The sequence below is a fragment of the Poecilia reticulata genome, chromosome 9 (assembly GCF_904066995.2).
Source record: "Poecilia reticulata chromosome 9, P_reticulata-male-v2, whole genome shotgun sequence".
Lineage (NCBI taxonomy): Eukaryota > Metazoa > Chordata > Actinopteri > Cyprinodontiformes > Poeciliidae > Poecilia > Poecilia reticulata.
The window spans coordinates 7,606,036-7,633,489 of NC_088838.1; the positions used below are offsets into that span (position 1 = coordinate 7,606,036).

Consider the following 27,454-nt stretch of genomic DNA (forward strand, 5'->3'; position numbering starts at 1 on the left):
ATCTGAAAAAAATAAATAGGTAAATAAATAAATAAATAAAAAACAAAATCAAGCTACTCTCCCTTTTCCAGTGCCAACTAGAAACAACCAATCAGAGCCAGGAGGCGGGTCTTAGCGCTGTCAATCAACCTGACATGAATGCCAAAGATGGTTCAAAGTAACCATTTGATCTAAATTTGCAAAGATGCTAAATAACAAAAATGATTTTGTCTGAACGTCCATTAAGATACCAAACATCCTGACTGAAGGTCAAACATTAGGAGAGCTACAGCACTGTGGAAGACCAAGCAACGTTCACAATTTTTGATGGAAACCCGACCAGTTAATCTTGTGCATTTTGCTTAAAATCAATTAATTTTTAAAAACTATTTGATTCAATTCTTTTTTATTTAAATCTACATCACATGAAACTTTCATGAAAAAGCATTAAAGAGTTTCCCAAACAGTCTCTCAAGCAGCTTGAGTTAAAAATCACAAATTCGACATGCCTAAAGGTTCATCAATACTTTTCTTATTGACCAAAAGAAAGGTAATAAAATTATCTCAACAAACCAAATATTTCAAATTGTGCTCACACTGAATTAAAAATCCTGCTAACATCTGTTTTTACATGTTTAAAGTCAAATTAAGCTGCAAAAGTTTACTACTGGCTCACAAATCAGCTTTTTCTGGACTCTGCACTCTCCATTACAAATACAACTCCCAAACAAAATCCAATCTAAAGCTCCTTTAAGAACCGACAGGACTCTGGTCCAAGTCAATATCTCACATCTAGGTCCTGTTGTTCTCTGTACCTTTCAATCTGCGACTCATAATATTCCATCACTGTCGAACAAGACGTCAAGAAAGTCTTTTTGCATGAGCAGAGATGTAAAAAGAAGGAATTATGGAAAGAAAAAAATATATAACAATTTGACTGCGAGGAAAGTCATCTGGATGTGGTGAAGACAGCAGGTGACTGAGAATTGGTCCGGCCGCCTCGGTACATTCGGCCAAGAGGATGGAGCAAAATGAAAGGTAAGGATTTCATCACAAGATCTAGCTATCTCATCTAACGCATGCCGTCAAAGTGTGCGCATCGACAAGCAGAGAGATGTGCCGTGAATTATGTCCGCAAGGGAGGTGAGCCAAAAACAAAAAGAAAGTTTATGCTTTCCAAAAAAGAACTCTGAGCTGAAGCTCGCTGCAAATACAAAACCAGAACCTTTGGGAATAATAATGATGCTCCTCGGACCGACGAATCAAAGTTTGGCCACTTGTTGAATCCAGAACAAGCAGGAGACGGTCCATGAAGATGAATGATGCCGAGGGTCTTTGTTTGAGACATTTGGGGATTATATGTGGGTGCTGCTAATTATTCACTCAACCAGTAATCGTTACTGTAAATTTGTTCAAATTGACTTAGTGAAAACAGAAGGAAAGCATACTGTTTGATTTCAGTGAATATACGGGATTTTTTTCTGCAGCGAACACTTTCAGACTATTTACTCAACCCAAAGCAGCAAATTTCTATTATTTTCTTTCCCTGCTCAATGTTGTTTCTGCAGGACAAGTCGGTGTTTGCTGATTGCAAATTGCACCATCTCAAACATTTTTGTCATGAGCATCCTGGAGAAGAAGACATAGAAAAGCTGCGCTTTTGGAAAAATGTGTTCATGAATATATCTCACAAAAAAAAAATAAAAAATTAATAAAAAATTGAGATTCTATCCTTTGGTGTATTTCTTTCTTTGACAAATGTACACTGACAATAAATATGCCGATAGATAATGAAGTTTGGATTCCCACAGCAGGATTTTACTAAATTTTTGTTTTGTTGGTATTTGGGTTGATGGAATGACAGGAGAGAGGAATCGAGCTGATCTGCTGAAATTAGTAATTTCAGCCACATGAGCAACTTTTGGCAGATTTTGAGAGGCAGCTAATGTGCAGCTATTATGCGTCTTGACACAACTATGCTGATGACACATCAATCTGAGATTAATCTCAAAATTTTGGATTGTTTTTCTAGAAAATTTTTAACTTTTGAAGCTCAGAAATGTCATTGTTTAGTCAGAATTTCTGAATTTTGTGGTGGAAATTAACTCCTGTTTTTTTTTCCTATCTACAATGTTCCCAATATCTCAATGTAGTAAAGGGAATGTGTCAAACAGCAAAAAAATGTCTGACTCATTGCATGTCAGGTTTAAGCAGGAATTAGTCTAAAAAGCCCAACTGCAGCTAAAACAAAATGATTCCACATGTTTGCAACGCCGCCGTTTCTTCCACCTGCAGAATGAGAACGATGTTAACCGACAGAAGCTGCAGGGAGAGGAGGAGGAGGAAATGAGGCGCTGCATAAGTGGTATTGATTGAACTGGTCCTTGTCCACCCTCATTTATAAACAAGGCTAACCTGCCACATGTTTATGGAGGACCGGTCACCCTGACAGTACGCGATGCTGGTGTGAATCCCGGTGACACCAGTGAAATGCACTTAAACAAGGTCAGCACAAAACAGGAGCAAACAGAGCAAAAAAAAAACCAAAAAAAAACAGAGCAACATTGATTCCTAACTTCCTGTGAATGCTGGGATGTCTAATAAATTTATGTTATACATCTAATGTGAGGAAATTAAAAGGATTTTGTTATGTATCAAGTCCTTTATTGTCTTTTTTAGTCCAGCATGTATTTTGATTTTGAGTCACATGAATTCTGAATAGTGCATGTACATTAGGATCAAGTATGTGGAAAAATTCAAATGTTCTCCTGCATCATAGGGAAAATAAATGTTAATTTGAACTGAGATATCGGTGTTATTTTAGTTATTTTTTTCCGTACATGAAGACCGACTGTCCGGGATGAGTGATCTAGTTTATTTAAGTTACTAACCCAATTAATTGGTCAGAAAGGCAACTCACCTCCAGGTTCATATACCGTATTTTCCGCACTATAAGGCGCACCTAAAAACCTTCAATTTCCTCAAAAGCCGACAGTGCGTATTATAATCCGGTGCGCCTTATATATGGACCAATATTGAGCCACAACAGGTCTAACAACTACAGTAAGGAGCCGCCGACTTCATTTTCCCCCGTAGAAGAAGTGCGCGGTGCATGCTAGGATAGTTGTCAGAACGCTGGTTTGTTAATAAAGTTTGATAACACATGTAAAGCCAGGGGGGGCAGAGGGGCGGGTGAAGAGAGACGGAGACTGCGGCTGCGGCGTGTCGGTTGGTCTGTGTTACCCAGAAAGCAGTTGGGCACAATATCGCAACACCAACACCGTGAGTGAAACCATGACTGATGCAGCCTATTATATAAAGTACTCTGGGACCACTTTTTTACAAAATGTGAATGTGTAATAATAAAGTATGGAACAAATTGGCAACCCAAACTGAAGCGTCTATTCTATGCTCCTTATATATGAAAAAGTTTTAAAATAGGCCATTCATTGAAGGTGCGCTTTATAATCCGGTGCGCCTTATAGTGCGGAAAATACGGTACTTGCAAAAAACGTAAGGTATGGGTAAATAAAGAAATTATTGGGTTATTGCACTGCTTCAGTAGCTCTGTGGTGTACATAACATCTAATTCAGACATGTTAAAAAAATAAATACATTTACTGCGCTCTGGCTTAGCTGGAAATCAAATTATATAAATTGCCGTCTTGAATAAATAGAATTTTTACTGCTGTAACATTGAGGTGCTTAGTTGGCAAGGAAACACAGCACAGAATCATAAAGACTCCATTAAGCTCATTTTCATCTTTACCTGTGTTTTCACACACACGATGTACAGAATCCTCTTTGTGCTGCAAATGTCGGTGAAACGGCGCCGCCAGATTCAAGATTACGTGACATTCAATTCTCAAAGAGCAGACGGATCCGATCGCAGCAGCTGAATCCTATGTGCGATGACAAAGATAGAGTTCAAAGACAGATTTTTAAAAATGGATACGGGCTTTGATCTCTGTATTGAACTCAGCCTAATTAGAACAAAGATAGATATGCATCACGCTATCCAAAAACAGACACACAGCAAACTCAGAAATGTGCGATTATACTAAAAAGGGCAGGGGGGGGGGGGCAAATTCAGCATCGCAAGCCATCAGTTGTGCACAGATGCCCAGCAGGGCAACACAGGAGTCAAAGCAGCATTTTTTGGGGAAGGGCAATTAAATTCAAGGGAAAGAAAGCAAACAAGAACATGAACAAATGATCCGTGTTGAGTGTTCTTATCAGAGCCAGAACGGTTTGCTGCGGAGAGGCTCTTCAGCTGATGTGAAAAGCGGCAGCTGTGAGGTTTCACGAAAACAAGACGCAAATTAGGCTCCCATCTTCGGTGGGAAGAAGCGCCAGCGTGTTTGCTCAGACAGCAGGCCTCATTCAGAGCGCTTTGATCAAAGGACTGACAGTTAAAACTGTAACAGTCTTGTCAGGCTGAGCAAATCCCAAATGTGAGCCGATATAAACAAAGAACTCCTAATTAGCGTTAAGATTACAGAGGGTACGCCGAGCGACGGAGGTTGCACTCTTCTTCTCCTTCGACGTCTCGGCATCAGTCATGCAGGGATATATCTGGCAGTCACAAGTCTGAGTTATGCAGGCTCTTGTTTTCCACAATTGGGAATCTTATTTTGGCGGGGGGCGTCCTCCGGGGGCACAGCGGCGTGATGGATGACTTCAGTGAATCAGATTAAGCCCATTGATGTGCAGGCTGGTTCACGTAGGTCTGCTCACTCTGGCAGCGCTGAGGAGACGTCATGGAGGATGGGCTCTCACGGGACGGTTATTAAAGTTACACTGTAATACTACTGACAGAGTGTCTTAAAGATTTGTTTTCACTATCGAATAATAACAGGAGTTCATATGAATGTCTTCCACCTCCGTTATAGACAGGAGCTTGTTCTATTTTGTTGCAACAGTGTCTGTATAAGTTCTGGAATCGTTAAGATGCGGTGCCTTGTAGAGGGATTTTATGCGATAGACAAAGTCGTGGATAAATGAAACATCTTGAATCAATGTATAAAATAGCATGAAAGTTTCATCCACACAGTATTGTTATTGTCACATTCTTTCCAAATATGATTTTAAAGAATGCGAGCATATGGTATTTCATGCAAACATTTGTTTCATTTCTAAAGTTCTTCATAACATTGCTGCTCCACCCTTGAGAAAAGTTTTTCTCTCCGAGATCAGATAACGTGACTAGAGTCACAAGGGCGCCCTCCAGAGGCAAGTGCAACATCTCAAAATGCAGAGTTTCTCTTAATAAAACTGCCTTCTCTTTTACTGATGAATACACAGGGATAAAATTAAATTATAATTAAATTATAGAATGTCATAAAATGTTTTCACATTTGGCAAAAAAATCTGGCTGTTGAATAAGCAGATTATTGAACATGAAGAAATTGTTTCATGAACTGTCTGTTGGCTTGCAGTTTGTTTTGCTTGGTTTTAGTGAGATCCGAATAATGAATTATTCTGCAAATAATCTTAATTTTTATTCTGGTTTTTCACGATCTGTTAGATATGCTAATTTATTACGTCAACCTGTCCAGGAACTGCAAATGGAAATTAATTTTTTTTTTTTTTTGCTACCAAGCGTCTCTCCTTTTAAAAGGTTAATGAAATGTCTATGTGTAAATAAATGGACATTATAAGCAGTACAGTCTCAACTCTCTTATGAATGAATATGCTTGGTCTACACCATTCCTCCACAGTTCCACCTGTACGATCAGGGTTGATGTCCTGCTGGTAGCTGGACCTCCGTCCCAGTCTCAAGTCTTTCACAAAAATCCATCTTTCCATCTCTGACCAGCTTCTACTGAATAAATCCTCCCCACAGCATGATGCTAACTCCTCATGTTTCTCTATGGTGAAACATGGTGGTGTCCTGATACCGATATGAGGGGGAAGTACTCCTACTCCTAAAAGCAACCCGATACTCCGGATGGAAACCACTTTTGTGCTGGATTTTCCTCCTGGGCCAGGCTGCCCTGCAACTCAAAGGCTGGACCACACTCCATGTCAGATGGTGGTAATATAAGTTATTTTCTGATCTTCCAAAAAAAAAAAAATATATATATATATATATATATAACACAGAAGGATAAGAAGGAAAGAAAAATTACATGGCAGGAAGGGATGAAAATGTTCTTAGTTTGGAGATATTTCAAGGTAAACATGAATGACACTAAAGTTATTATTATTATTATTATTATTATTATTATTATTATTATTCCTACATTTGATAAATTTTAAATGAAAACTACAGTGTACGAATATCACGCTGTGGTTTTGACTTGTTAATACAGTCTGAGGGACGGTAGAGCTGTTAAAAAGAATCACCCTGAAAATAAAAAAAGTTCTAAATTTTATACATCACGAAAAAAAAAATTGTGATGTATAAGTACAAACCTATTATTAATAACTCTGTATGAGTACTTGGAAGAAGAAAGTACCTAAACTGAAGTACTGAGGCTGGAAAAACAATAACAAAAAATAAATAAAATAATTTGGACACTCATAGTTGAAATGTAAATTTTCTTATTCAGTTTGTACGTATTAAACGACTGGAATGTTGTTTTCTAATCTAATCCTAAGACTCTCCAAAACCTTCTCCCCAACTGTGTTCCTTGGTCTTTGTGATGTTTATGAGTCACAAATATTCATAAAAAATCTGCGAATCCCTTTTTTTATATTGAGATTAAGGTGAAATGACAAGACGACTGGAGACGATGCAGTGAATACAAATGCACATCACACTTTCTGGCTTAAAACATGTCAAAGTTCTGAAACATTTTGAGGAATGAAAACTTTTACAAGGCACTTCTGGTGTCCACTTTGCACAATGAAACTAGACTTTCTGGATAATAACAGAGTTCTATATGTCATATTGACAACTTTCCATTCAGAACAGGATTAGTGTCTAACAAGTTGGCTTTTCATATTATCTCCATTACTTCCTTCCCTCAGTCACACAAAAACCCTTTGCCCATTTTCCTTGTATAAGGACAGGAAATTGACATTTGCCCCAAATTCAAGGATTTCACATATTTCTAAAACAAGTTTCTTCAAACTACTTATCAAATAGTTCCTGATAAAGGAACAAATGCAGCACAAGACATTAAAAGATATACAGCCTTCACTTCCTGTTCAGAACAGAAGGGCTACGTAGGAGAGCAGAGCGGGCCAAATGTAAACGCCAGTCGAGTCTTCAAACTGAGTCTGAAAGTAACATCACAAAGTGCAGCAGACAAAGTACGCAGCGCTATGTGTAAGTATTCAGAAGTGTGTAAATCTTTTATCTCACAGGCCGCAGAGCTCGGGGTGCAAAAATAAGTTGCAACCTTGGCAGCCTCACATGTAGCTCTGCCTTTGTCTGAGTCCTTTGAGTGCCTGGTGGAACATAGGTTGCCGATAAAGTGTTTGCATCAATCCCCTTCAGTCTTGGCCCATCTGGATCCAGGCTACGCCGTGGCAGCGATTCCTCCCTTCGTGTCCCCTTTGGCTCGGCAAATCACCCCCAGCCAAATACTGACAAATTTTCGAAGAGGCCAGCGCATCCGTCTGCTCCGACAGCGACTTTGGCAGGTCACCAGTAACCCACTTAGATCTTTCTGTTGCTAGAAATCTCCTCGTTGGCAAACCGCTGACAGTTTTAGGTAGATTCTGAGGGCTGGCCTCTTTGCTCGACTCACATCTCTGACTCTCTTTGTTTAAGGTTATGTAATGGCGCTGTGTGAATAAACTTCAAAGACTGCACATTTTTGCAAGACCACGGGTATTGAATTAAATCAGAATCATTCACTCAATTTCAGCTTTGATCAGCAGTGATGATCGCCTCCTCTGAAATAATTGTCCTTCTTGGATGATTTGTATATATTACTTCACCCGATGTTATCCATCAGAAACAATTCAGTTATTCTAGTGTTTTGGCTTCTCATTGTTGTAGCCGTTCATGTAGCTGATTCTAAACCCACTTTGCCTTTATCATGGAGTTCTGGTGCTTCTATCCAATGGTCGGTGGGCGACAGAGGAACCAAAGGTCACCAGTCCATCACAGAGACACACAGAACAGACAGCAAGTACATGAACTCACATCTAAGGGACATTTTACAAACTTGGATATCACATTTATGAACCTAACAAGCAGATCTTTGGATGGAAGCTGGTGTGAAGACATGAACTCCACACAGAACTGGTCCAAGCTGGGATTTGAGAACCTTTTTTTGAGCGAGGCAACGATGCTAATAACGTCTGTGCCACCGTGCAGTCATGAATGACGGCATCTTCATATTTAACAAAGATTTTCATTGGCAAACAAGACAAGATGACTAACAGAATTCATTCATAGCATTTAATACTGTGTCAACTAGTTTCTCTGTTGATTTTGTGAGAAATTCCTTGGTCAGAGTGTGAAAAATGTGAATCTAGCTTAAACTACTGAGGAAGTAAAAAGATAACAAGAACATCTCAAGTAAATAAACTCGCAGTTAGAACTAAAATGCTGAAATTCAACCAAATGCAAGATTATTATATTGTAACGTCTGAGCAGACCATTAGTTCAAAACAATGGTCTGAGAAGAATCCTAGTGTCTTATGAACCAAGAAATTGGGCCACCAGTTTTAACTCGTTCTGATTAAAACTACACCGCCTCTGTCCCAGCAGCATAAACCTAGAATTGGGATAAAAAATTAAAAAAAAACTCAAAGATTTATGGTTTACATCACACAGTGATGACGTCATGTAACTAGATTACACTTGGATGTTGCACCTCAGACTCTCAGCTCTCATTGACGATGCCAGCTGCAACAACCCTGGCAGGTGTGCGTATAGATAAACAATGAAAATAAAAAAGCAGTTTAACGATGCACAGGAATGAGATACTTTTCTCAAAAACATTCAGGTCCTGCAATTTTCCTGATGCAAACAAACACCATTACCAGAGAACATGGAGATGCACAGTGTCAGATTGTGCTTGCAACATATGGAGCGTAGCATACAAACTCACATGGGGAGTCAAGAGATCAATCAGTTATAAACGGGAAGCTCGTGCTGAATATGGAGAAAGGTCATTCATAGACTATACGTACATTGTGTTAATGTACAAAGCAGGGAGATGGTGCTGATTCATCAGAGAAGGAAATCCAGTATTACAATGTGAACCTCAATGCATTGATTTGGGGTCTTTTACCATTTCAAAATCAACGGGAACTTCATTGCATTTTTATAAAACATTAGCCAGTAATGGTCAGGCAGTAAGAAATTATTTTTTAGTAACTTGGTTGCCCACAGCTTATGGCTAAGAGCAGCATTATGAGCAGAAGATGCTTCTAACCCACAGTGCATGGCTGCTTAACATCTCCTTATTGTTCTGCATTGAAAGCTGCTTCATAAAATCCTACATATAGCCATCTAGCTGCTAAATGGGGAAGAAAATTGTGCCACTGAATAAGCTATAAAAGAATATTGTGTTGTGTTGGATTGTTTAATGGACGTGGTTCGGCTGCTGTGGAGTAATGGAAGGATTATACAATCATACGAGAGCGAGTGAGCGCAGAGCGAAGGAGAATTCAGATCAGTTTATGGATGTTACGGTGAATATGATGATGTGTGGCAATGAAAAGAGCTGTCAAAGAAAAAATAAATAAAAACCTCAGCGGAATAAATATGCAGAAATTGTAACTGCACTTTGAATTTATGTGTATTGAAATTCAGCCAGGTGAAACAAGCTCCATTAGCGAGGAGCGGTGGATAATAATAAGCACGTATACTTCATAAAACAGTTTCTATGCAAAATACGAGTACCAAGAAGTAAGAGTCACATGAGTAGCTTAATTTTGGACAGGTTTCAGTTTTCTCACATTGCTTGTTGACTTAATGGACAAACATATTGAGCAACGACCCGGGTGAGACGACACTAAAGCTTGGATCAATTGCTGCCGTTTGTTCTGCCAATAATTTGCTAATCTCCTAATTGAGGAATTGACGATATTGGACATACTCTTGTTGGTTACTTTATTAGCAACTCCTTACTAGTACCAGTAACATTTGCCTTCAGAAATGCCCCAGTTCCTATTGAATTCAACAAAATGTTGGAAACGTCCCTCAGAGATTTTGGTCTACAGGTATATCAACACTATAGCATCACGAAGTTGCTGACACCATCGTCAATGACGTAAATCTTCTGTTCACATCTCAGTGGTGCTCAGTTGGATTGGCGTTAATAACTGTGGAGACAACCAGTAAGAGAGGAACTGATTTTTTGACAAGTTGCATTACTCTGGTAGAAGTAACCATCGGAAAACTGTAATAATTTTTAGACAGTTCTAAATAGTTCCAAGTGTCCCAAGAAAATATCCCTATGCCACTGTACTGCCACCAAAAGCCCGAATCGTTAGTAAGAGAGGATCTTTTTTAAACTTTCGTCTTCACCAAATTCCATCTCCTCTCTGAATGTTGCAGTGAAAATTGAGAATCATGGAACCACACAATACTTTTCCAATCAGTTACTGTCGAGGTTTTCTGATCTTAGAAGACAGTGGGATCAGTTTGGTCGTATGTTGCTGCAATCCGTCTGTTTCAAGGTTCAATGTGTTGTCCACTGTGAAATGATTAACAAATCATTCGTAACACTGCAGTCATTTTCTTACCTCAAATCAGTCTGGCAGTTTCTAGGTTTAAAGTCACATCATATTACTCATTTGATCCTCCTATGACCTGTGGTTCAGTTTTCCAACAAGGTTAGTGGCATCCACTGACTCATTTACTCCTTGATTAGATTTAGTGTGAAAAATACTTGGAATTAGAATAATATTAGGCCTGGGATTAGACAAACTTCTTAAAGGTGAAGTGCATATATAGCTGAAAAAGTTAGGCTTCATCTCTACCATATATTATGCATTCTAACTATGAAACAGCAAATCTATAATTTATAGCACTTTCTACATTTCTCTAGGTTATAATTACTGTGGCATTTTCCGTGCAGAAACAAAAATAAATAAATATAAAGAAAATAACAGCCTCAGACCAAAACCTGCAGGAGTTTTCTGAGACTCGTACTTTGCGAAAATATGTGCTTTCTATATTAAGTTTGTTCTCCACCAACTTTTTTTTAAATAACTAAAGGAAGTTAAACTCCTGGGCAGGAAAGTGGCTCGCTTCCCAGCTGGACTGTTTGTACCTGCGGAGATGTGCAAGTTAGCAACAGAGACATCATCACAAACACTGTCACTGCGGCAGCGTTTACCGGCACCCACGGCTGGAAGTGCTCATTTACAGGGAGGGAAGCAGGTTAATGAAACATTATTGATTTCCCCTCCTGCATCCCTGGAGATGAGCGAAAGCCACACCAACACTTCCAAACTTCGTCTGCTTCCTTCGTTAATGGTCAGCCCCCCTCAGTGGCAGTGCTGGGTCCGTGGGGACGGCCGAACAAGAGGAGGATCTGTATGAGCGCTTATATCGTTAGTGGCATTCAAGTGGAGCAGAAATGGAGGACGATGAACGCAACGGAGGGGACAGAGGGAGCCGTAAGCACCGGCCTGACTCTGCTTCCTGCATGCGGATAAAGGCAACCTGTTGTTGCTGAAATTTACTGTCCTTTCACTACAAAAACACTCATTTTTACCAAGAATTTTTCACTCTTGTTTTAGTGCAGATATCTTAGTTCACCTAAAGTAAGACAAAACTAACTCACAAATAACTTTCCAGCAAGCTGTGGGCGATTGTTTTGAGTGAGTGATTTTTAATATGGATGAAAATGTGCTAGTTCCATTTGAAGATTATTTTACTAATAATGTGGGTGAAATATCTTGTTACAATCTGCTCCTGGAGCTACCACTTTTTCATCAATATTAAAGAATTATTGACTTCAGGCAAACTTAGGCTTCTTGCAGAAAAGCTACTTGTAAGTCACTTTTGTCTTATTTCAAGTGTATGAAGATATTTGCTCAAAAAACCTGGTAAGATTTTGTGTTTTTGCAGTGTTTACACTTTGTTCCACATCAAAGCAGCAGATCTGAGCTTGACCACTTGTAGAAAAGTGCTGTAATATAATCCTAATGAAAACAATCATGGTGATACCATGATCACTTTTAAGCACAAAAAAACATGCATATCATCACTATCCTGACATAACGGCCCAAGTCAATTTTTGCTAAAAGTGATTTTCTTTTTTTTTCTGCTTAAATCATCTTTTTATCTAGGGAAGACAAAAAAAAAAAGGGAAAAAAGACAACATTTCATCGTGGTGCTGCTCAGTGGAGCAATGTACACCTTAGAATAGAGTTATTTATATATATATATATATATATATATATATATATATATATATATATATATATATATATATATATATATGGCTCAAGTACTGAGACTTGAGCCATCTTCCTCAGACTTTATGAATGCTTCACATAGCATATATATATATATATATATATATATATATATATATATATATATATATATATATATATATATATATATATATATATTCATAAAGTCTGCATTCATAAAGTCTGAGGAAGATGGCTCAAGTCTCAGTACCCAAAGCTTCTTCCCCGGACAGATTTGTCTCCGGTTGCAGGTTCTACGCCGTTCCTCCACATATGTGGCTTTGATTGGCAGCAGACTGCATCTGTTGATTGACCCATGGATTCTTTCTCAAACAACATCTCGACCGATCTACGATGTAACTGCAGTAGATGGTGAGCTGCAAGTGAATAATTTTATGGTCAAAACTTTAGGTCCAAACTTTTTTATCAATCGTGGCAGAAGAGGTCATACAGCGCCAAGTGGACAGGACAATTCATAATAAACAAATATACCAAGACATCTGGAAGAAACTGGCTGCCCAAGGGTACAAGCGCAAAACATCATCAGAGCGCTGACCACAGCTCCTGTGTACTTAAGATTCCCACTTTCCTGCCCATATATTCACTTCCACAAAGTGAGGAACACACTGCCAAAAACACACCTGACTTCGCTCAAATCACGCCAGATTAACTGGCTAACATGAGACTTGATGATGGATAAGGAGGCTTTAGTTTACTGGCTACAGATGAGGTTTGATATACAGCGGGCCCCTAATATTCACAGGGGTTTAGGGACCACTGCCGTCTGCCAATAATTAAAATTTACAAATGCTTCAGAGCCCCTCTAAAAAAACACTTGGAACTGTCTCTTAATAGTTCAAACATTAACGTATTTGTTAATACACACAGTGGAACCAGTCCTGGTTCTACCACAGAAGTTAATATCTACAGTCTTCCTTACTGCGGCTCTTGGGGGTACAGCCAACTATTTTTGTCAGTCTGTTTGCTGAAAATAATATAAAATAAATAACCTATCAGATATATAACCTGACCTGAAAAGTTGTATAAGCTGTACTTCCCAAATAACATGTCAGCTTCTTTCTTTTTTTTTCAGAAACAGCCAGAAAGCAGTTTATTTGGCTTGTTGGTACTCGTATGACATGTCTGACAGAAACGACAGAGATAAATGACAGGGACTGACACCAAGTCATGCTCCACCTCCCCTCCATGTGTGGTCTATCTGCAGCCAGAGGTCCTGCTGTGGGCCCATTCTGGGAATCGGCGAAGGGAGAAATCATCACCCATCAGCAATCAGATCAAATCAGCCTCCGTCTAAAAAAAAAAAAAAAACCTTCACAATGTTACATTTTCTTCCACTGCATTGTAGGCTCAGAGAAATGAAACGGACAGCTGGAGATGGGTGATAAATTTATACATCTGTCAACCAGATGCTCCCAGTCTGAGCACCTTGACTCCACTAACTGAATCGCTGCAACTGCGTTTACGAAACCTGTAATTTGGACCAGTGGGTTCTCAGAAGGGGAATGAGTGTAAAAAAACATCACCTACAGTAAAAAGATGTGCCAAGTGCATTGCATTGTTTCATATGTCTAATTTATTACAACAGTTTAATTCGTGTGGTTTATAGTTTGAACCGTGTTAGACCCTATTTACGATCAGCTACTGATCGTAAAGAATTGACAGTTTCTCACGATGTGGGCTTGAGGGTCAAAAACATTCAGCAGTGGGTCTGGAGACAGATTTTGTTGGGGAAGTTGATGCATAAAGTTTCTCTGTTGCTTTCAGAGTGCATTCAATACCAGCCCTGTTCAGTCCGCTTTGATTGAACTCTAGTTCGTTTGCCTAGAAAGTCCAGTTCCTTTGGGGAGGTGTGAATGTACAACCCTAACTCTGATGCGGAACCAAATAGAACAACATCCGGTCCGCCCAAAAACATAGGTTTAGGTTTGGCTGACGTGAACTCTGGTGCGGTTCGAATGCGTGTGTGAATGCAAAGCAGCCTGGAGATCGCTCCAAAGGGAGGAAGTGGACTATAGTGCAGGGTATTCTGGGTAAATACAACCAAAACAAACATGTTTCTCGGGCTAGCAGGAGAAAGGTCTTGTAGTTTTTTGCCAAAGACGAAAGAGAAATCCTACAGCCACAAAAATGATACTCCATTCTTGTTTACATTTTGTGAAGAAGGAAGTTGCTCTTATGTCTTCAGAGGTTTTAGTATCATTTTCTTCATTGTTTCTTGGTGCAGCACCCCCACAGGCGAAGGGAGGAACAGGTTTTTCAAAGGGTTGGGTTTCTTTGACATTGCAGTGTGAAAACAAACCACACAAGCTGAAAATGTAACAAATGTTGCAATTTTGTCCCCCAATCCAGATTATCAGGTCTTATAAATCCGCCACCTTAGAAAGAACTAAGAACTGGTTCCTCCACACGCTTTGAGTCTTCCTGTGAACCACCTCCCCGCTCTGTAATATTTCTGTTTTTCTATTTGCGCGGAGGCCACGGGGTGCGGAGTTGCGTGGGAGAGAGAAAAGGAGAGAGAGACAATCACCAACTTCCTCCCGCCCGTCTCCCGGGCTGAGGCGGTGGGACGTCCCAATCTCTGGTTTGTTTTGAACGTAGCCTTGCGCCTTATCGGCGAGGAAGCTGAAGCATCCCAATTAACATTCCGTTCTTTTGCAGAACTGGAGACTTTGGCTGCTCGCATCCTCATAACGCTCACATTCCCACAGCATGCAAGTAGCTCATTTAGAAACCCATTGCTGTGAATATGTAGGTACATATTTGTAAAAATGTATGTAGAAATGTTAGTATGAAATGATTAGATGCACCTCAAGGCCTACTCTTATGAAAAAAAGAAAACAAGAAAGCAGGAAAAAGAACATTAAGAATGACTCAAAAAGTACTTTTGGTAACACTTTGAAACCAGTGACGCCATTACATGAAATAATCGTGTATCAGGATGTTCGCTGAGCCGGGCAGAACAACACACATAAGAATAACAGTGTGATATGGAACTAGATTTTTGTTTTTCCTGAGGGATATATTCCTTAAAGAGCAAATCATCAAAAGGTAGCGTAGGGAACCAGTTTCAGACCATCTCCTCCCAGTCTGGATGTAGATTTCCCTGTCAGTTAAAAGCACTTAATTGCAACCCACATTGTAGATTTAATATTTACGAAATTATGGATTTTATCATTTCTTGCAAAAATACCTAACAGACATGTCAGGTATTACACATTTAGAAATAAGGATCCAAGATTTTCACACAATTGTCAAGCTTTTGTTTTCACATTTTGAAGTGAGGTAATGAGAAAACAAGATGGAAAAATAATCTCTTACTTACAGCAGCAGACTAGTTCATTATATAATATGAACTAACTAAAGGCTACACTGGGGGGAATAAAAGACCGAAGAAGATTCTAGCGTCTTAAAATAAAACTGGTGTAAAAATAGTTTTGGTGTTTGGTACAAATATCTTCAAAGTCTTTGCTACGTTTGCATTTGATCTATTTCCTGAAAGTGTTGAAGTTAATAAAATAACATTCACTTTAACTTCTACAGCATTGTACAGCATGCTTTTTAATCACACATTACATGAGCTGCTTTGGCAGATCAATGGTGACCCACTGACTCATTCCTTTGTTTTCCATATAAACAGGCAGTGATCAATTTCACAATCCATGGTGAAAAAAACCCCTTTAAGATTCATAAAATAAAATTAGCAAAAAAACACCAATGTTTTTCACACTGGACCCGATTTAAAATGCTAGAAGTTCATTTTGATCTTAATCCTTCTCAGACAAATTGTTTGAATCTAAACCCAGACTAGAAGCAATCACACCAACAAGGAAGTTACCTACTGCATAACTTGTGACAGAATCCCGTTTCAAAGGTTCTGTCCCTTTAATTACACATGGTAAGTGCTGAATATGCATCGACAGGCATTAGTGGTATGTACATACACGACTTTTGCGTGAAAGTTGCTTCAGTTAGTTTGGCTCTGTGGTTTTTCCTCTATCCAGATGCAGATGGTGAACCATAGGAGCACGGGGTTCACTGATGGATCTCAGACTGAAGCCATCAGAAAACAGACTACCAGCCTCTAGAGAGTCCTGCTTCTATCACTCAGTGGGCCTCAACATTACCGCCTTTGACGGAGCGCAGAGCCCTGGTGGAATGCATGCGGAAATCTGTGAGTGTTTGCTCCTGAAATAGTCAAGGAGCAAGACGTCTCAGCTGTAGTCACAACAGGTCAAAACACTACTGAACTTAAGGAGGCTACAGTCTCTTATCTGACTGACCGGTCTTGCTTTGTCAACTTGTACGGAAGAGATGGAGAGAGGCTCCTGAGAAACAACGCCACCAACTGGCAAAGGACAAGAATGACCAATGACAAGGTGGCAGGAAGGCAAGCAGTAATTACAATGATTGTCTGGAACATGACTGGTCTTCATTTACTAAACATTAGAGATATTGGTGAGCTCAAAGAGTCTGATCACTTTAACTCAAAGGCTAAAAACACACACACACGCACACGCACCCCCACACACACACACACACACACACACACACACACACACACACACACACACACACACACACACACACACACACACAGACACAGAGGCTGCTGTACCTGTCTGGGTTCAGGACTTCTGATGGTACATTTCCACAGTTGGTGTACATCAGTACAAGCATTTTTCCAAACAAATAAAATAATACACATTCAGTTTATGTGACATGTTACAGCATTCTGACAAAGATCTGAGTCTGATATAAGTTTTTGCTCATTTTTTTCGTTTTGGGTTTGTCTGTGTGTCTAATAAAACTGACTCCGGAAACAGATGCAGATAAAAATAAAAAATAAAGTCTTCTGCGTGATGGAAGTTTCAGCGACTGTTAACGTCAGAATAAAAAAAACACGGACAAGCACAAGACGGGTGAGAGTTAATCAGCCAATAGCGCCCCTCCCCTCCCTCACTGGAGCTGGAAAAGAACAAAGCAATCCCATTAACAAAGAGGCACTTCCAATTTCCCTGCTTTGGAGTTTGAACAGACAAGGCTTTTGGTCAATGTTCTCGTGCATCAGTTTTGTCATTTTCGTTCTCACAGGCGAAATGAAAACTGCCATATTAAAGCTGAATTAAGGTCTCTGAAGGGCCGTGGCTGTGATGGAGAATTCATTTAAAGTGAAGGCAGCGTAGTCAAAAAGGTCAAAGACTGGAATAATGAATCAAACGGAGGTTGTGTGGACAGAAAGCCTTGGAAAAGTATTCATGCTCTTTGAGCTAGACTTCTTTCGCCATGTTACAGTTTAAACTAGTTTAAAGGCACTTAGTGTGATGGACATGGACAAAGTGTGACGCACATATTTATTCGTCTTCCTGAACAGAATCATTTGTAGAACTGCAGTAACAGCTGCAGATCCTCCCTCTCTCCCAGGAAGAAAAGCATTCCCACATTATGATGCTGCCACCACCATGTTTTCACAATAGGGGTGGTATGTTCAGGGTGGATAAAATATAAACTGGGCTCTTTTTTTTTTAATGGTCAGACTTGAGGAGTGTGCAACTACTACTCGTGTCTCTCACACACAGCTTCTTCAGAGTAGCCAGCAGCAGAAATAACCTGATGGAGCTGCACATCTGCTGGGCCTAAAATAAGAAATACTTCTCCATCCGACAGTCCTGAGAATGGCTGTAAATGGCACAATGAGAAACCGTGTTGCAATGACGTCCAACAATGTCGGAATATCGGAAAGAGCAGGAGCTTCTTAAAGAGACAGAAGCCCAATTTCAAGATGTTAAATTTGAAGTCAAATTTCTTTTAAGTCATGTTTGGCGTGTACAGCATTTTTATAAGAACTGAATGTAACACAGGTACTTTATTGTGCTATAAAATGGCACTTTGTGACTGGAAAATACACAATACTGCCCCTTTAAGGTGTTCCTCACACCAGATTTTATTTCAGGGAAGCAAAGTAAAGCGGTGTGAATATGTACGCATTTTCAGATGAGTACTTCTGAAGAAAAAGTTCCGCTTCTTCATTTTCTCCTTAGGATTTGTGTTGCTCTACCGCATACATTTCCAGTTGGTGATTTTCTGCTCTCAAGGAACAACTTGAAACACATAAAACAAACAATTTTTCGCCAATCAGCAGTGCTGGTGGAGGCAAAAACACTGTACCCAGGAAGTAAATTTAAACAAGAGTTCAACAGTGGTCAGTCCGGAGTGAACTAGAGGAGCCAAAGACAGCATCAGCCTGCGGATGAAAAAGTAAAACTGCTCAACGTTTGTTTGCGACGCACAGAGCAGCAACAAAACCTCCCCGCCGCTCCATCGTCGTGTGAGGCCGCGCTCTCGTTCAGCGAGGGGCGAGGCGTGAAGGACGTCCAGCCGTACACACCGCACAGGAGATCCCTGGATTAGTCACGCTCGCCGAGTCTCTGCCGGTGCCGCTCTCCGCTGCAGCACCGCGGCGCATCCAAACACAGACTCTAAACGCAACACGGCAAAGGGCGTGATTGAACTCCCAGAGCTGAACCGCACACAGGGAGCTCTGTGCCAGCGAGCTAATTATGTTTGTGACAAACGCAGCGATCAGCGTGTGTGAAGCACGTAAGAAATGGTTGACAGAAATTCATCTAAAAATTAAGCAGAATTTTTTTTTATTTCGGTTTCAAATTCAAATTTAAACCTGTCCAACCATGTTGCTGCACATGTTTAGGTATTTTATTTGTACATGGGAGATTTTACCACACATAGCTGCTTTGTTTTGATGTCTTGTGTTACTTTGGGGTCATTGTGCTGCTGCTGTGTGAAAACTGTCGGTGTAAATATAAGCTTTCCACCAACCTCAGTCATGTCTGGACTCTGCAAACATAAGCATTTACTCCAACCACGCCTCCAGCTCCACACTTCATGCAATCGTCTAAGGAGCCTGAAAAGCCACATTTTCCCCTGTTAGGTGCTTTCCTAGGATGAAATGCTGGAAGCGGTACATTACGTGAAAGGTTGGACTCATTAATAAATTCGATGTGGATGTGAAGACTTTGTCATTGCAACATGTAATTTCCTAAAATGATCGCACGTTCGGCTGAGGACTGGAGCCAAAAGCCCATTTCGTTCTCCGTCTTATCCAATTCACGTTGACAGAGTGAGTGGAAGAAAAAAAAAAAAAAAGCTCCCCCTCTCTCGGTTTACATTAACTTAATAAAGTTCAGTAATATGTGTTCATTGCATGCAATTATTAACGGTACCTTCGGGCTTTTTCTGCCACTAAATAAGTAAAAGAAATGAATGATAAACAGTATTTGTTTACTTTCTGAAGAAAACCAATGGCTGTAATAATCACTGGGCCCTCAGGCAGAATGACTTGCATTTCATTTGGGCTTAAAATTCTCTTCATGAAGTAATAATTTTTCAAACACCATATTGTTTAACAAAAAAAAAGAGAGAAAGGTTTTTATACATCTTAAGTGACCGACTCTGGTTTCTCTAAAAACCGTTAGGATCATTGCAGCACGTCTGTAGATATGGCAAACTCCTGCTAAGAATCTCTCCCTCCGTACATTCAAAACTAATGAGAAAGTTGTCTCAACATTTTTTTCAAACACAATCATTTAGATTTAGATGATTCACATGGCAGAGCTGATCTGGTTTAGAATGTACCGGGACATTCAAAGAAGAAATAAGTCGTTTTCCTCACATTTTAGTGTATTAAATCAAATAAATTTTGATAGCAGCCAAAAAAAATAAAAAAATAATAATTGCTCCCCAAAGTTAATAGCTAGTTGGGCTGATCTTAGTGCCAATAATTTTGATCAAAATGAACTTTTATGTCACTTTTGAGGAATTTTGGCCCAACTCTTCTTTGTCAAAACAATACATACATCTCACGTTTTCTTAAAATTTCATTGGATCAGAGTATGACGCGTTAATTTTTCAGACAGGGTCTGTTGATGCTACAGGTCTGCATGTGGCAGGTAAAATTGAATCAATACTTAAGGCATAAAACATGATTTAACAAGCTAGGCTATCATGTTTTCACATAGTCACGTCGGTGCAGACATTGCTTTCCTGTTGATCTAAATATCAACCAATCGTTTAAAATCTGTATTTTGGATTTTTTTTTTATTCACCTTATGATCTGAAACATTTAATTGTGACCAAAAAAAAAGAAAAAAAAGCTAAAAAGAGAATAGATCTCGAAGGGAACAACAGATTGCAGAAATCAGATTGAATGGGACGGATTAGGCTTCATATTAGACACCGATGTGGGACCTTTTTATTTTTTACACTTAATTTCATTATAAAAGCCTTTATTCGTGTGGCTGAACAGCAGAGACCACCTGCTGTGTACCTCCGGCCATTACTAATCAGTTTTCACGGGGATGACTTCGGTGCTGCTACAGGGCAGGTGATGCCATCAACGGCTCTCTGCAGGTTTTCTGAACCAGCATGTGGAGGTTCTTCGGACTTCACAAACGTAACGTGCTCCAATTCACAGCAACATGTTTGCATTATTTGCCTCTGAAAATGCTTGTTATTCTTCCTTTGCTCACAATGTAACTTATTTCCTCCACGTTTCCCTCACAATTTCTGTCTTTTCCACTTTCTAACGTCATCGTCTTTGCCTCACGTTAAAAATTGTTTTAACGCTCTTGAGCATTTAAGTTCGGCACAGACACATTACTCTCCTACTGAGCAAGGTGGCCTCTTCGTTTCCCATTTTCAGTTACATGAAACCCGAGTGAGTTGAAATCCCCCGGCTCAGACCTTGAGGTCAAATTAGTTCTCACACTGTATGCTCACACGGTGACCGTCAACCATAATTGGCCCCTTGCCAGTAGATTAATAGGCATTCTCTTACTATTAAAAGGGTCTTTCCTAAGAGAGGCGTCAGAGAATTAATTAAACCGAAGACATTTTGGAGAGCTGAAGAGTTAAGAACAAGCCGACCTTGATATTAGAGGGAAGGCTTGCGGACGGATAACCGTTCTCTCACTACGTAGATGCACTTAACCCTCCACTGCACTGCATTTTACTCTGTGTCACAATTTGAAGCTGATGGCATTAAAACAGGAATTCTGAGCAGGCAAAAATGTGGTCTCCTATTAAGTGTTACACAGAAAGGTCAAGGTCAGCATATGGAAGAAAAAAAACGTAAAAATCTTGTTACAATCAAACATCAGAAGTCAAACTATTTTGTATGTTTATGAGTAGATACACCTTACACAGGAGAGCATCCAACATGCTAAAGGTCACAGAGAGAGGAGGAAGTAGATAAAAATAAGTGGAGAGAGGAAATTATAGATTTGTCTCGTATGTTTATTGTCCTCATTAATTTCACATCTTAATTTTTTTTAAATGTTGAGCAGCTCTACTAGAGACGCTCCATAAAATTTCTATTGATCTTTTTTTTGTACAGTGAAAGCACCACACACAAGCATTTCCAGGTTGCACTGACCACAACAACATCAGTGTGATCTAAAGAGTTGAAGTCAGCTCTTTTAATGAGTGAGCTGATTAAAAAAATATATAGGTGTAAAAATGAGCTAACAATTTCAACAACCAGCCCAGGAGTTGTTTCATCAAACTAGCCAAATGACAAATCGACCCCGAACCGTCAACAGGAAGTCTGAATCTTAATTCTTTCCATCCTCTGTCTATCATGAAACAAGTCGGGTGCATCGTCTGCCTTTTAGAAAACTCAAAGTTAAAGTGAAGGTCTATTTTCATCACCAGTTAACCCCCCCCCCCCCCCCCCCCCCCACAAAACGCATGTTTACAGCTGTAATGCTAATCCAGCTAATCGCTAAGATTGAGATGCTGAAGAGAGAAACTTTCTGCTGGAAAACAATGTTTGTGGGTAATTATTATTTTTGCTTTCCTTCATCTAAAACTAAGGAGGATTGCTGAGGACATTTTGATTAAGGAAAAAAAAATACTAAGGATACAATGAGATCATGCCTATATTCAGTGATAAATTCATAAATGCATGTGTTTCTAGTACTTTGCTGATAGATAAGTTGTTTTGTAGCATAGGTAGCAGATTAGACAGGTTTTGGCAGGTCAAATCAGGGCCAAACCTGCCAGAAACACGTGGCCATCAGTTGGCAACTTGCTCCAGTCTAAAGCAACCATAAAAAGAAGGATTTTCGGGAGACAAAACATGAAGTTTGTGGTGCCTAAACAAACAAAAATGTTGTGCAGATGAGAAGTGCAGTCTGTCGAGAAAAGGAAGGAATGAACCAATCATTAATTCAGTACCAATGACCAACCAGTTAAAAGTAGCTTCATATCTGATGCTAGTGCTGCTTCACATCAACCCCTCTGCGCCAATTTTTTATTTTTGCAAGTCTTTAAATCTTGTCAGGTTTTAAAGTGTGTGTCTGATCTGAGGCCAGGATGTAAATCCTGATTGAGGTGACGGGATGCAGCGCCGCTGATCTACTGCTCCTCCGAGAAAATCCAACACAGAGGCTTCAGTTCTTCTTAACAGAAAGCACCAAACTAAAACGGACACGGTTTGGAGTTCGGTCGAGTCTTCTCTTGGTGCCAAATCTTGGGAATGATTCGTTTTAACTGTCTGGAATGAGATTAACCCCGGCAGAAAAGGAATAATAAACCCTTGTTAGTCGGAGTTCAGTAAATCAGAGAGACAATGTGTCAAGGGATAGAAAAGGTTGTCCATTCTTTTTTCTCCCCCCCTACTTTTTATTTGACGTCCATAAATAGGTGCAACTTCAGTGTATGACTCCCTGGCAACCAGCATGAGAGTCTGAACTGTTTGTCAGGTAGGAGTGACTCTTTATCCCACTTCCCTAAAACAAGAACATTAGTAATTTGGAAAACAGTGGAAGGAAGGGGAACCCAAAGAACCGCTTTAGAAACACAGCGCTCACATAAAGACAAGACGTGTGGACAGGATGTAACAGAGCAGAGGAGACCGTCTAACGCACAGTAATCTATCGTTTTAGTCTCACTTACTGTCAGAAGACAGATTACAGTATTACCTGCTGTAATCAATTGAGTTTTTACTCCCGAAAACTGACACATAAATGACGAACCACATTTATTAGCAGCCCTGATAAATAAAAGAATTCTAGGCTTTCCAAACATCTTAACCAGAGAGGCCAATAATTATGGAGGGTGCTGTAAATCGCAGCAAAAAAGCCCCAAAGTCACCCCCAAAAATATCAAATTTAACATTAGAATGCAAGAATCGAACAGAAGTAGTCTAAACAACTACTTCTGTTCTCTGATTGGCCCTGTTGAAACTATCGGAGGGAATCCAAGTTAATGGAAGAAATCCCAGATCGAGCTGTGAAAAGAGATGAAAAGAGCAGAATTGCATGGGAAGGTATGGCCATTCTAGCACAACAGTATAAAAACAAAAATACATGAATGAAGTATTATATTTTATGGTCTGTGACCAAAAGTGAACATCAACTCTTGTGCTTTATTTAATTTAGTTTTTTTTATTTAGTTTTTAAATGAGCAGTTTATTTAATTGGTCTTTCTTCTCTTTGGTGGTAGCTGTTTTTTTTATTTTTTTGTTTGCTATTTTTAAAACATCAGTAGTTATTTTTCTATAAATGTATCTACATTTCAAAAATGACTCCTTAAGCTTTGGAGCATGTTGCAGATCTGTTTATTAACTATCCAAATATGTTTTCAAAAATATAGGAAATTTAGTTCAGGTTTCTCAGAATTTCCAATTAGACAACTTTTTGGTTTGCTCTGTCAGTGGTTAGCTGAAATGCTAACCAGGCGCACTACTGCTCACATTAGACTAATAAAGAATGGATAAATGATAAATGAGGACTATTTTCAGTTCACAACTTTACATAAGTAGGAAGTAGTGATGATATTACAAACTAAAGGCAGAAAAAGTGACTTTTTTACAGTTCAGAGTAACAAAACTGTCAATCTTAGTAATTTTTCTTGATAAAATTATTGAATGACAAGTAACTAATGAAACAAAATCCCAACATTTCCTATCTGAAGCTGAAAGTCTCCCACCCGACCCAGAGTCACAGCCATCAGAACCCAGTTTCACACATCCAGAATCCAAGCAGGTCATCAGTCATTCAGTCCTGTGAATGTTTTCATTTTTCAGCATCATTTTACCTGCCTAAACGAATGACTTGAGACGTTTAGCAAAAGGATGATCTTACCTTTGGTTGATGAGAACGACCCATGCAAATCTCAGAGCTGGTTGACATCCAGCAGGGTCACGACCTTTTTGAGCTGCTGGTCCTGCAAAAACAAAAGCATCTTTAAAAACATTGATTTTTTTATTTATTGTAACAAGCAAAAGGAATAAATGTTAAAACTAGAACAGATTTCCTAATGAATAAAGTATGTGCTTTATGGATGCAATGGGAAATGAATATTTTATTTGACAAAAAGCTATTAAAGGTTTTCAGTATCCATCTATATTCAAACATCAGCAGTAGGACGAGAGAAGACGTCTCAGTTTGTCTAATTTCTGACAAACTGAGGATAAACGAGAAATCAATTGGAGGAGTGCCGACAATGAAGGCTGTCGATGGATTTAATAGAAAAAAAAGAGAGGAAAAAACAGGAAAAAGAAGAGAAAACATCCGGAAACAGAACAGAAATCTAAACCTGAAGAAACCAAGGAGCTTTGATATTTTTAGGTCTGATTGTGACATGAAAACCAGTTGAGTGCAATCAACAGATTGAATGGCAGCCGAGCGGGGAGAAGACAATGGAGCTGGGGAGACAACAGGAGCGCGGGATAATTACAAATACAAGCAAAGACTAATTAAACAAAGTTAAATATCAACAAATACAGAAATTATTCAAAGTCCTGGACCTAAAAAGATAAAACAAAGAATTCAGACAAAAATTAATCCCAAAGGTCGTTGGATCGTGACATGGAAGAAATGTTTCAAAGTGTCTTTACTTTAACTGTGCAGACTGAATCTGCCAAACGTCCGGCCCTGCTGTGCAGACGGGTTGCATTAATCATAGCATTAATCCTGCTGTGGTCAGGACGACATGTCAGAGGTTGACTGCATCGATCACATCCTATCAGATTTATAATTTACAATCAACACCGACTGTCTTGGTGTGCCGCTGCACTGAGCAAGATGGCCGCTGCTGCACCTTTGGCTTGCACACACGGAGTAAAAGCAAAAAAAATTAAATAAATAGACGAGACGGTGACAGACTGACAGAGACGAAGCATGGCCTGCAGATAAGCAGGTGATGGAGCTCAGCCTCTCCCCCTTATCGCTCCGCACTCTGAGCTCCTCAAGCGCCCCGACCATCGCTGCTATTTTTCCGCCTGATTGTTGCACTCTGGAATATTAACTAGATGTAAACAGAATAGGTTTGTACACTTTGCAAAAAACCCCCCAAAAAAACTGATCACTCTAGGCCAGGGGTGTCAAACTCCAGTCCTGAAGGGCCGCTGTCCTGCAGTTTTTAGATGTGCCACAGGTACAAAACACCTGAATCAAATGGCTTAATTACCTCCTCAGTTCTCCAGAGCCTTGCTAATGACCTAATTATTCTATTCAGGTGTGGTGCAGCAGAGGCACTTCTAAAAGTTGCAGGACACCGGCCCTCGAGGACTGGAGTTTGACACCCCTGCTCTAGGCTATTTATATAAATCGCCGATCCTTATAGGTAATGTCACCACTTTTAGATCTTTTCTACATTAACAGCTTTTTCAGATTTTCCCCACTTGCCACACTGGTGCGTTTACGTTCGTCACAACTCCTACAGTAACGGTGCGTTCACACCAAATGCATCACACACGTCAAAAACGCATCTGGTTTACATTCAAAGTCTATGTGGAGGCGTGTCGAGGGTGCGTCAGAACCGCTCTGGGTGTCGTTTTCCTTTGCCGGCCTATTTGTCCGACGCGTTAAACGCTCAAAACGCTCAAAACACTCTGCTTCGAATCGCGCCGCGACAGGCCCTCAAACCCGATGCACGAAACGCGTTTGGTGTGTTCACGCCAATAAGTCCAACAAGTCATCCAAGTTTTTCTACAGCTCTTTCACCAGAATATTACATCAAATATTAATTATTTTGTCCTTTTTTGTTATTTTTGCCAAGTTTAAACGAAGCAGTAACACTCAAATGTACTTTGGGATCCCGTTCAACTTTCTCTTTCTCAGTCAGCATCAGGTTCCCTCCGCATAACCCAGCTCTCATCTGGACTCCTACATCTCCACGGCTACCTTTAGTCACGCAAAAACTAGCCTACATTCAAATGTCCCAAGAGGCGCATTATTAAGAAATCAATGCAGCTCAGAAATCACATCCGGCAGCCTCCTCCAGCAGCAGACTGATTAATATTTCACAGGTTTTAGAGCTCGGGTTGCATGTGATAGAACAGATAGAAGGAGATGGAGCTCAGAAGGCGATCACGTTACACAGTAACCCTGTAGTGTTTAAATCTGGGTGTGTGGGTTTTTGTTTTTCTTGCGTGCCTCTTTTGTTGTCTGAGGAACAGTTTGGGAAGCTCACATTTCACTACGTTCTTTAGAAAACAAAGCGCTACAAACATCTCCTGATTCCAATGCTGTGGTTGTAATGGGAATCCTTCAATGCACAAAAGCTGCGAGTCAGGAGTAGAAAATGTGATGACGGCATCACTGGGTGCAGGTCATCTATCGGCTGCCGTCTCACACACAGGAAACACACGTACAGGCCTGGAAACAGAAGGAGAAGCAGACTACTAGGTGCTGAGGGTGGATTTTAAAGGGGAGGATGATCAATTAAAAAGCAATTTGCTCTTCCCCCCTCTCTCCGCATAGAGTCTCCTCCATGTTCCCGTCACGCAGCCTCTACTCGGGGCCTCATTCACAGTCTGATGAGCAACTCAAACGCAACCGAGCAGAAAAATCCGATCAGCCCCTGCTGGTCACGGGGAAAAATCTACACCGTATTACAACAGAATCCAGGTTGGTGGAGTGAAACGCTGCAGCAGATCCTGAAGCCTGTACATGTAAAACGCAGAGTGCATGTGGACACTCATCAGTCTTCATCTTCTCAAGCCCCTACAGGTTAGACAACATGGTGGGTTCGCTGCTGCAACACTAATGGACCATGTGTTAGAACGTGGGCATCTTTAGGATGGAGCATTAGA

At 40.0% G+C, this 27,454-nt stretch overlaps 1 protein-coding gene across 8 annotated transcripts in view; it reads right to left on the reverse strand.

Annotated features, from left to right (window-relative positions):
- Window positions 1-27,454, reverse strand: part of arvcfb (ARVCF delta catenin family member b) — a 239,483-nt gene that overhangs the window by 166,116 nt on the left and 45,913 nt on the right. For all 8 annotated transcript variants that reach the window (XM_081610482.1, XM_081610476.1, XM_081610479.1 and 5 more), the window contains exon 2: window positions 24,501-24,582. The gene's annotated coding sequence lies outside the window, so the exon portion shown is untranslated. The remainder of the gene's footprint in view (window positions 1-24,500; window positions 24,583-27,454) is intronic.